Source organism: Macrobrachium nipponense, chromosome 2 (genome assembly GCF_015104395.2).
Source record: "Macrobrachium nipponense isolate FS-2020 chromosome 2, ASM1510439v2, whole genome shotgun sequence".
Classification (NCBI taxonomy): Eukaryota; Metazoa; Arthropoda; class Malacostraca; order Decapoda; family Palaemonidae; genus Macrobrachium; species Macrobrachium nipponense.
This window is the reverse complement of record NC_087201.1, coordinates 42,911,219-42,923,917: the sequence shown is the minus strand read 5'-3', so window position 1 is coordinate 42,923,917 and position 12,699 is coordinate 42,911,219.

The following is a 12,699-nucleotide window of genomic DNA, read 5'->3' as shown; positions in this document are numbered from 1 at the left end:
ATAACGCTTATTCAGAATACACATTATATCTACACATAAATTTTGTCTGTATTCTGCATTACGTAGGTTGAATATACTTTGTACTTATAATGTAAAAGTGACTTTTTTTGAAGGCGGGCCAACTTACTCAGAGAAAAGGTTTCGAACGCACTCGTTACGTAACCTATGACAGCATTTCTTCCCTCTTCTCGATGGATGATTGGCTATACGTAACGAAGGCTAGACCTCTGGCAACACTGACATACAAATTTAAATACAAGCAAAGCAGTACACCTTTATGAACTCTGAAGGCTCTCCACTGATAATTGTCATAATGAACAAACTTTATAGGTCACAATCAGATTGACAAGATGTAGGGAATAGTTGGTAATTTTCAAAAACATAGTAGACAAGCTTGATTTGATAACTGCTATATCCAATGTCAAGCAATTTTTATTTATTGGCTATCTACCTATTTACTGAAAAAAAATAGCCGGTACCGGGTTTTGGCTTTAAACCTTCACCAATAATTATCGTCAGAATGATGACTTCACGACGCTCCACCCACTTTGGCCTCGTTATAATTCAGGATAACACTGAAGGCTATCATGGGCATTGTTGGATTAGAAAATTTAACTTCTGGCTATAAAAACTCATTTCTCGAGCAGTTGTAAGAAATGCTAAATGATCCTCAAGGATCCCAGCAGTTGGCCTAAACGTTTAATTCATGTATATTACTGCTATTACTACAGTAGTATTGCTACGTTAGCACCCCACCCACATCTATGTATCGTTCCGCCATTCATAAAGTCTTTATATCCAACATGCCGTACGGCCTACAGAAGAAGAGGAAGAAATATCGGATGATCTGTTGGTCTGCTGGAGATTTTACCACACATAAGCTTGTATTTACCTTGGATAAAAATCTTATTTTAACAAAAATAGTTATATAAAGGCTGATTACATACAATCTCTCTCTTTCTCTCTCTCTTGGTGGCATAGTGAATAGTTAATGGAAATGTTCAAAATCTTGAATGACATTACAAGTATATAGTTACGTTACACTAAATACAAATCAGACCATAAACATTGGATTTAAACTATAAACTGAATAATTACCTATTCAGGCTATAGTAAGTATGGCCACGGGCTTTCTCTTGACTGTATAAAGTTACAAGTCGTAAGACAAATGCAGTTTTGCAACCACGGGGAAAATTCCAAATCCTGTTAGCCATTCTTGACTGCTATGGGTTTCAGAGCTGATGGAACAAGGTGAATGAAGTTTCTGTCTGGCGGAGAGGCGGGGCAACATTTCGTAAAACGGTGTTTACCTTGCTTACGTAATGAATGTTTTTCGACTCTTGGCTCGTAATCATTGGCCATGGCGTCGGCTCGATAATTTTTACTTTATAAAAATTAAAACTATCAAGTTTAGGTTATTAATAATGTTGACAAAATTTGTGTGTGGTTGTAAAATATGCATATGTCAACTTTCAGCTACATCCGATGCTTTGATAAAAAGCATAGTCCAAAATACCGTGTTACAGAGGCCCTGAATCTCATAGTAGTTTGGTGTCATCTGCAAATTTGGCTATCCTGCTAGTTAAGCCTACATCAATCTCATTAACCCTTGGATGCAGGAATGGGTCTATTGGACCCGGACGGTTTTTCGTATCTTGATAACGCTGCATTCTATTCATGTGAGAGCATTCATATTTCATGTGATCCTTGAAAATTTATCATAAAATATGTTAATTAGTGCAAAACACCAAATATATTAAGGTCTTTGGGACAGGTGCATAATTTCAATGTGTATGCGTAATTTGCAGGAACTGGGTCTCTTGAGACCCGGTAACAGTTTTACTCTTTTCTTTCGTTTATTTCCACTTCAGATATTAATTGATACATGAATAATCTTCAGATTATATTATGTTTTCGTTGAATTATAGGTATAACACTGTAAATAAAATATAAATTTTTTTTTCTAAAAATGCATATGAAATCACGTTATTTACAGATATGTAATTTACAAAATAGTATCAACAATCCTGGAAGATCATTGGAACTTGAGTTTTTAGTTCTTGTTTTTAGCGTCCTTGAAGATCATTGGAACTGATGTTTTCAATTTCTAACCCTATTTACAAGGCAACAATGTCCGTTGAAAGACTTGAGGAATTTAGGCGTTTCATGAGATTTTATGTTAAAAGAACAAGAGAATTCCGTTTGCAAAATGATCATCTAGCTGTTTTTAGATATATATGGGACCAGTTCATTGTAAATTGTAGAAAATCTTATATCCCTAGTGACTGCGTGACAGTGGATGAGCAACTCGTTCCTTTCAAAATATGGAATAAAGATATTTTGGGTTTGTGATTCCAGAAGTTATTTTGGGTTTGATGGAATTATTTACACTGGACGTCAGCCTGGGGAAGATGTTTGTAAAAACCTTGGCACAAAAATTGTATTACAGCTGTGCAGTCAGTTTAGAAATACAGGTCGTAACATACCACTGACAACTTTTTCACTAGTGTACCACTAGCAGAGGCCCTTTTGAAAAAACAATTGTCATTGGTACATTACGCCAGAACAAGCCCGATATTCCTAACATCATGAAAAGTGCAAAGAATCGTGAAGTTTACAGTAGTGAATTTGGTTTCAAGAATGATGTCACAATGGTCAGCTACATACCAAAGAAAAAACCAACTCAGAAAAATGTAATACTGCATAGTACTATGCATCATGATAAAGAGATTGACAAGGATAGCAAGAAACAAAAACCATCTATCATTACCTTCTACAATGAAACAAAATGTGGGGTTGATGTGATGGACCAAACCTATTCATGCAAAAGGCAAACAAGAAGATGGCCAATGGTTTCTTTGGTACAATATGATAGACATTGCCTGTCTAGATGCTTATATAATTTTTATTTCACAACATCCAGACTTCCACCCAAACAAGTCACACAAACGTCGACTTTTTATAAAAGAACTCGTGAAAGAGTTAGTTATTCCACATAAGTCAGAACGACTGGAATCAGTCCCAAATCTTCCAAAAGCTGTATTATGTTCCATGGAAAGATGTGGAGTGGTAACCGAACCAGCTGAGGGATCCTCTCAACAAACAAAAGTGTGGAAGAAGAGGCGTCACAACTGTCCAAGCAAAAAAGATCGTAAAAGTGCAACAACTTGCAAGAAATGCCAAAGCCATGTCTGCAGAGAGCACAGCTACATTGTATGTTCTAAATGCCAAGTCTAGAGTGTAGTAGGCAGCGCCGTAAAAACTGTAGATCCTCTAGTGCAGCGTTTCATAGAAATCTGCTATCACTGTAAGGTGTTAATTTCGGTATATTAATTATTAATTTACATCTTTCATCGAATGAAATAATTTTTTTTTTATAAAAATGTCGTAACAATATGAATGCTTATCAAGATATAATTTCAAATATAAATTTTTCAATTTTTTTAATCTTTTCAGTGGAATTGTTTTTCAAAAAGTACATTTTATGTACTGAATTTGGACAAGAATTTAATTATTTTTGTCTTAAATATGTACTTCATATGATAAATATTCAGGAATAAAACAATTGTTTAAATCGTTTTAGTTATTACCAATATGAAAAGTCTGAATGAAGGGACTGAGAGACCCACCTTCTGCATTGGTGTCATAGCAAGAGATGTCTGCATCCAAGGGTTAATGTAAATCAAAAACAAGAGAGGGCCAAGGACAGAACCCTGGGGAACTCTGCTTTTCACATCTGCCCATGCGGATTCTTCACCATTTATTACGACTCTGTTTTCTATAAGTTAGCCAGTCTTCGACCCAGTCTGCTGTTTCTCCTACAATTCCTAAAGCTCTAACTTTTGTCATCAGTTTCTTGTGTGGGACTTGGTCAAAGGCCTTTTGGAAATCTAAGTAGAGTATATCTATTGCTCGACTACTGTCGTGTGGCTACTGTGGGCCTAGTATAATTTTTGTAACGAGCACTGAAGTACGAGGAATAACTCTCTAACGACAGTAAAGTGCTGGTTTTAAGATCTTAGTCACTCTCATCGATGTTAGCCTACTACCGTTTTTGTCTGTTTCCTTTTCATTGTGCGATATACCTACAGTGAGAACTCTGTTGCCTTTTTGTTTGTGCTGTTTCAAGCTGCAAACCATTTAAGTGAAGTGTAACATAAAATTGTTGAATTATGAATTACCAAAATCGAGTTCATTTCCAGGCGCCCTCTTTGCTACTCCGAGAGAAGTAATCATAGGTGTTTTCGATTACTTTAGATTAGGAGTTAGTCAGCTGAGGTTTCTGTGCATCACCTTGTGTGCAATATCGGCTTCTCCACTACACCATGTCTTTACGGCGCCCTTTGAAATGGGCTTTTATTGGGTTCCCTTCATGAAAACCACATGCATTGCTTCTTTTATCTTGTAGTGGGGGACTGTTGTATTTTGTCCCATTTACGCTAACCATCCTTGCGATATGATTTTCTATTGAAAATGTAATTATTTATGTTAAACTTCAGAGTTTACCCAAGCATTCAACATTTGAAGCAGGCCTCCAGCCGTATTTAATTGAATGTTTTTGCCTGTTCTCAAGGCCAGAGTTTAATATTTTACGTTATCTAAGGTATGTTGCGTGGATCTTCAGTTTAACCCTTTGATTAACGTAGATCCCCAGGGAAATTCATATATATATATATATATATATATATATATATATATATATATATATATATATATATATATATATATATGAATTTCCTTGGGGATCTACGTTAATCAAGGGGTTAAACTGAAGATCCACGCAACATATAGATAAAACGTAAAATATCAAACTGTGGCCTTGAGACCGCGCAAAAACATATTCAATGATATATATATAGATATATTATATATATTAATATATATATATATATATATATATATATAATATGAATGTTCCCCTTTTGCCACTCCATCGCCAGTAAACGCATAAACACCCATGGCTTCTCTACTTTCTATGAATCTCACATTTACTCTAACCTCTCTCCGTTATCTCTGCCGCCCTTCTTCCCACACGTACAGAAAATGGCCGTCCTGTTGCTATTACGCCGAGGCATATAAGCTGGCAATGGAAAAGAAGCAGTCCTACGGGCTGCTCTAGGAGCAAGGGCCCGTGCTGGCATAATTCCAGCTCAATCTCAAACAACGAGTCTAATTCGTTCAGTCAGCCTTCCGGACTCAAGTCCAGACTGCTCCTCCCCAGACCCCCACCTTGGGTCCTCATCTTGTTCATGTGCTGCCGCCTGGCCTTCAAAACTAATTGACGAAGTTACCAACTCCATCCGTGCCTGAGAGAGAGGGATTCTGCGAGCAATAACGACGGTAAGTGCGGGTTTCTAGTGGGAGTCTCTGTATTACTTTTACTTTACTTCCCTCTGCTATTTTCCTGTGTCTGTGCTTGTGCAAACCTCCATAGTGACTCTTCAGTCCCTTCACAGCTGTGCTCCCTTTTTCTATAAGATACTTTGGTTTAAGAGCTGTGGTTCCCTTGAATGTGGTGTACAAATGCTTATTGCTTGATCGACCTCCTGATATTAGCATTACTAAGAGAATTTACTGAAAGAGATAACGTAAGTTTGTGGTTGTCTTTACATTCTCCCCCTCCTCCGTAAAGTGTTAGCGGCATTTCCGCACATTTTCAACTCTTTTGTGTCTTGCACATTTGCAAGACATAACAGGGTGTGCGGAGATGCTGCTAACACTTTATTATTGCTTTATATAAATCTTGCTTTCTCAGAGCTTCCTCAGAGGGCAAGGAATAATTGAATTACTAATCAAAACGTTTTTGTACGGAGGAGGAGAGGATGGGAACACAACCACAAACTTGCTTAATCTCCTTCAGTAAATTACCTTAGTAATGCTAATATCAGGAGGCCGATCAAGCAGTATATATGTTGAATCTACTGGTCCCTTTTTTACCAGATACATATGCAATTTTAATAGCTGCAATGCCCTCTTAATTTCTTGAACTCTGTTTTTTTTCTTGATGCACTTGTCACTGGAAAGACTGAAGATCCATGTTCAAAGAAATTTGAGGAAATTGTGATGTCTGGTACCGGACGACGAACCCAGGTCCCATAATCACAAAGTGGTCACGTTGCCGACTTGACCACCAGAAGGATTAAAAGTCTACTCCTTCTCATACATACATATACTCGTACCTGTCGTTTTCAGATGGTGAGGATGGGTGTATTCTAACTCAAATAAGTACATCTGAAAACGATGTACATCGTTGAGTATTTAAAGGTGCATATTTGTATGCATATGTATGTATGAGAGGGAGTTGACTTTTAATCCTTCTGGTGGTCAGGTCGGCAACGTGACGTCTTTGTGATTATGGGACCTGGGTTTGTTTCCCGTTACCAAACATCACAATTTTTTCAAATTTCTTTGAAAATGGATCTTCAGGCTTTCTAGTGACAAGCATATCCAGAAAAAAAAAGAGCAAAGAATTCAAGACGTTAAGAGGACATTGTGGCTATTACAATTGTATGTGTATATTTATATATATATATATATATATATATATATATATATATATATATATATAAATCTAGGGTCTCATTGCTTTAGACAACAGTTAAATGCATCTGACTTAATAAAAAGGAGGACCTTATGATGTCTAGTTTATGAACAGAAATTTGTGGCTTAGGGCCAAGATTAGAGTTCAGGGAGGAAATGTGATGAAAACTCTAAGGATCTAATTTAAAGGGATATATTTACAAGTTACTCAACATACTAGGACTTTCAAGGTCCTACTTATTACAGAGAAATAGATCATGTGGCCGGGTTAACGAAACGTGTTGAGGACTTTGAGCGCATATATGATAAAGAAGAGCCACTTCTCACAGCTGGGATGAAGGCAATAGGATACTTGAAACAAGGTCATTCTCTAGAAGCACGCATTCGTGTGACACACAAAGGACTGATCAAAGGCAGTTATGCCACCAAAGTCTTCCGAGTTGCTTAGTATAAATCTTACATTCTCAGAATTCCTTCAAAGGGCAAGAAATGACTGAACTACTTCACAGAAAGTAACTGTATTGAATGGGAGGGTATGAAACAGACACCGACTTCTGTTATCTCCCCTAGTAAATTCTCATAGCTACTGCTAATACTGGGAGGTCATTCAAGCCATGAGCACCAGTGAATCTCATTCAGGGGAACTACAGAGCTTAAATTAGATTAGTTTCATAAAACAGGGGAGCATGGCTGTGGGAGGATAACAAGAGGTAGTTAGTTATTAACGTTTGCACAAGCACAAAGATGAGAAAAATTTAAGAAAAAGAGTCAGAAGTGACAGCCACTACACTGGTACATTACAGTGTTTGGTCCCTGGAAAGAATGAAATTTACTCCAGTACCATCAAATATGGTCGAAAATATCCAGAATGCAGGTATGTGAAACACAAGGTCAGGGGCGACAAAGATACAGCCCTATAGATACGAGGAGCTCCGAACTTGGAAAGGTCTGGGGATTTTTTGAAGTGTTTGAGCATGTCTGAGGCCGGGTTTCTCTTGGTGACCTTTTTCATGAACTTTGGTTTGCCATTCGGTGGCTTCTGGCTTAATTCTCAGCTTTTGGTATCTGACACCGGCAGTTTTTGCAAAGACAGGCGAGCTGCAGAACAAGTGACAAGTGAGTGGCAAAATGGGAAAATATATAATACCTCCCCAACTTAAGAGTCATTTCAACCCTAGACGGGTTATACTGGCGAAAGGCCATTTTGCAATAAAGTAATTCTCTTAAGTTATCAGTGTATTACTTTGCTATTTGGCGTATTGCAAGATATTCTTACTAATTTACGATTACTCATGGTTCTCTTCAGAAAGTTTTTTAAGGTACAAGTGAACAGCAATAAATCAAACGTAATCATTTTAATGTAAATACTGAATATTACCTTGCCCAGGCATATTATTCTCAAAGATTAGCTAATACACTTATCACAATTATTTTAATTGAATGAAATATTAACTAATTGTAATAGCTGGGTGAGCATATAATTTTATTTCACTAAATCTTCTACTTATTCTAACCTTACTCTAGAAGGGTTAGTAATAAACTTAGTTCTGTTATATATGAATGCCATCTATTATCTCACTAATCTTTTTTTATTCTAACCTTATTCCACAAGGGTTAGTAATAAACTTAGTTCTATCATATATGAATACCGTCTATTTAAGGCAGTTCATGCTGTTAATTGGCCCTGAAAGGGCATTAATGATACATTTCTCAGTGGTGTTAGGGACCCTGCGGTTTTGTAATATAATTGACCTGGTGCCAGACGGGTAGAATAAAAAATAAAGATAGGACTAACAGAGATGGGAGTGATTCTTGGTGGAGAATAAACAAAACACAAAATTAATAGAGAGTAGGGAATTATTGATCACACACTTAAGATAAGATAAACGGATAATATACAAAATGGAGCCTTGTTTTAAACATTATTGCCTTAGTAGGCCAAGCTAAATATATAGCATTCTATCTTGCTAAAAGTTTGTTCAAATTTCCCTTAATTGTGGGACTTATGGTGATAAGTCTGGGGACCTTTAAAGGGCTAGAAGCTAGAAGTGAATGCCATCATAGTAGTTCGGAATATGCCGGAATAGCTGGTGAGTGGGCTCCATCTAAGCAGAGCATGCTGTAGGGAAAGGTGCCTAAGATGCGATGATAGAGAAGGAGAGAAATTATATAGGAGAGGATATGGAAAGTACAAAATAGAACCAGTTACAAAAAAGGAATAAGAAGGCAGTGGAAGGAGCAGCATCAGGCACTCTCCTCTGGATGGAGAAGGGCCAGAATTCGCTAAAAGAATATGGCACTGTGCCACGGCACTAGTACAGAGAGAGCCTATGGATTCCTCCAAGGTTTCTGGAATCCTCGGCGTCCTGTACCTTTCTTCCTTTGAGTTCTCTGAGGTCGGTTTGATGACGGCGTGGGGGGACTTGAAAGACGCAAGTCCACGGAAGATGCTGTAATAGCATCGGTTTCGACTGCTGCAATAGTTGGAACAATGGTATTCACCCCGTGCTTAACGCTGCATAACTCAGTCTCTGATGTCTCTTCAGCTAACTGAAGGTCGGCAGAGTCCTTACACCTGGATTGGTTAGCTGTTAAGGAAAGTGACGAGGAGGTGCTTACGGGCTCCCAATTTGGGGTGACCGACTCCGGGGTAGTTTGTGAGGCCGTCCCTGGCAGAGTAAGAGGATGAAAAAATGGCTCAACGTCCATGAGAGGCGGAGCATGGTACTGCCTGATGCTGTCAAGGGCCTCCCTTACGCGAACAAGATCTCCTCATGAAAGGGGAAGGTTTGGAAGGCGACGGCCCTTGCCTTCGAGGTGTTTTCCCAAGATGAGGGCTACTTCAGTGGGAGGAGGTTGGAAGTTATTCAGGACCGTCTCTACGTGGCCGAGCCAGGCCTCCGGCTCGGACTCGTTCTACTGCCAGATGAGGGGCACTGCCAGATGAGGGTGCCATGCTACTAAGCGTAAAGTGTGGTGACCGGGATGTATAGGGCTGCATGCCAGCATTGGCCATAGCCAGTTGGTGAGTACTTTCTGCTGCTCCCCTTCTCTCTTGGAATTCCCTTTCTTTCTTCCTTTCTGCTGTTTCCTTCTCCTTCTCCACTCTTTACTTCTTCTCCACTCTTTCCTTCACCTTCTCCACGCTTTCCATCTCTCTCTCTGCTCTTGCAACTTGTTCTCTTTTCTCTTGGGATTCCCTTTTTTTCCCCTTTCTGTTCTTTCCTTCTCCTTTTCCACCCGTACTTTTTCCCTCTCCCCAGCTACCCAGGTAGCTCATTCTTGTCCCCTTAATCCCATGGTTTTCCCTGCTTCAGTAAAAGCTTTAATTTCCGCTAACACAGGGTGGTTCACCATCTTGGAGGATTGGGGTGTGAGTGCACGAACGGGAATTCCAAAGGGTAACACAGGCACTAAGCCCTCGGGTTGCAGTCCCTGGGGAGGACTAGGAATGGGGCCGAGGGTTCCAGGAATGGCAGGCATAAACCTGAGAACATGTCAGCTCTAGGGTCTGGAATAACCAAGCACTGCCCGGGAATGGTATCCCTGAAGGACGGAATAACGCCAATTTGATTCTACAAGGTGGAATGGCATGCCTCTAGGACGTAAGATCCTATCAGAGGGATTACAAAATCTGTGCAATTAATTTCCACAGAACGACAGTCAACAGATTAACTATTCGTCTTGAGGGCGCAAAAATATTGGCCGCACGGACTGGTAGAATATCAACACTCAATCAGTCTGTAATGGAATTTGCAAATACGGATCTATTGGTCACGATGACTATAAAAATAAAAGCAATCCCTCACCGTGACAAGATAGGCACATACATAAAATGCAGAATTGTCCGTCTTAAGAAATAAAAATAGTATTAACATTAATGACCGCCTCTTTCTCCAAGATTGATGGGAAACACGCGCATGCTATGATGCGAGTAAGATATGTTTATGAAAAATATAGCGTTACAAAGACGCAAAAATAGCTTTCAATTGCATAATTTTAAATATGGAACGTATACCTCCAAGGTGATGTGGATGGATTTGCTCAGTAGTCAACCAATCAAAATCTTTGGGCTTGAGTTAGGGTAATATGAAAAATGATGTGGGAATGTGATAAGCAGTACAAACCATAAGACGCTCTTGTCCTCATTGCTTACGCAATTTCTCCCTGGTTCCCTTGTCCTATTTCACGATTATGTGAATAATCAAATTCTTTCCTTTGTCGCCTGAGCTAATTCGTCGCTGACTAACTGGCCCATTCACGTGAGGTGGGCAGAAGGGTCGCTGCCCATAAACCAAAATAGATTGTTTGTTTTGTTACTTGTTCTTTCCTACTTCACTGGTATGAAATGCTATTGCTTATTTTGTTAATTCAGTAAAGTTAAAGTAAAAGTTTTCCTTTATTCGTAGACTTACAAAGGAAGAAATAATCTCATATGATGTTATCTAGCTATTTTAAAGCAATACTTCTTCAAAGAGAAAATGAGAAAAAAATTTATGAAAATTCAATGTAATGGGGTTCTTCCTACTGACTCCTTACAGGCAATCCTTCCCGAGGAGTAGCTTTAACGCATTTTGCCTATTCCTTGCCTACTTCTTCCTACTAGTCAGCCACGTGGAGAGAGAGAGAGAGAGAGAGAGAGAGAGAGAGAGAGAGAGAGAGCAGACTCGTCGCGTTAACGTTAAACAGCACAAAATCTTATTTATGCGCTAAACTAGAAACGAGCTCAGAGCAGTCTTTGTCGAAAGAGATTTTGTCGAAAGAGATTGTTAGCCTAGCTAACAATCTCTTTCGACAAGAGATTTTGGCGATTTCTTTTTTGCAAAGGAAATCTGGCACTGTTTCTTGGCAATTATAACACTTCCTAGCTAGCTCATGCTTTCATGTATAGCACAGAAAAAAAGCTAAGATTAGTGATTGAAACTTCTCTCTCTCGTACCAAAAACTTTGGTACGCATGCAATCCTGAGCTTTTCCTACCTCTGACTGAAAAGATGGCAATCAAAATTTGGTTTTACCCCTAACAATGAATACCTCAAACTTGAATAACAACAACACCATCCCTGTTATGGGCTTAATGACGCTGGGATTTGAGGTCCGTTTTTTCTCGTGAAATCAACTCTATCAGTTTCTAATTGTTGACAGAGATTCTTCGCATAGGTCGCCACTTTCATAAATCTAGACTCTTCTTGCTTTAGACAACAGTTAAATGCATCTGATTTAATCAAAAGGAAGGCCTTATGATGTCTAGTTTATGAATAGAAATTTACGGTTTAGGGCGGAGATTAGATTTCAAGGGAAAAAATGTAAGGAAAACTCTAAGGGTCAAATTTAAAGAGGATATATTTATAAGTTACTTGAATTTCTAGGACTTTCAAGGCCCAACTAATTACTGAGAAAACAGCTGCTTATAGCACTGAAATCACGCGGCCGGGTTACCGACACGTGTTGAGGACTTGGAGCCCAAATATGGATGTAGTATGCCCAGAGTGTAGGATAAAGAAGAGCCACCTCTCACAGCAAGCATGAAGGTGATAGGATACATGAAACAAGGGATTTCTCTATAAACACACGTGTGACACACAAAGGACTGATCAAATGTAGTGATGCCGCCAAAGTCTTCTGACTTGCTTAATATAAATCTTACGTTATCAGAATTTCCTCAAAGGGCAAGAAATGACTTACTTACTTTACAGAGAGTTATTGCATTGAATGGGAGTGTGTAAAACACAGACAGTGACTTCCATTATCTCCCTTAGTAAATTCTTTAGGGGACTGCAAATACTGGGAGGTCATTCAAGCAATGAGCACTGGTAGATCTCATTCAATGGAACCACAGAGCTTAAATTAGATTAGTTTCGTAAAACAGGGGAGCACGGCTGTGGGGGGATAACAAGGGGTAGCTACTAATGTTCACACAAGCAAAAAGATGAGAAAAAATTCAGAAAAAGTCAGAAGTGACCGCCAACTACACCCATACTTTACCGTGTTTGGTTTCCGCTTCTTGAATGGCGCCGATGAAGAAAGGGAAATTCACTCCAATGCTGTCAAGTACGGTCCAGAATGTCCAGAATGCAACCACATGAAACACAAGGGCAGGGGGACAAGTGGGCAGCCCTGCAAATAAGAGGAGCTCCAAACTTGGAAAGGTCTAGGGCAC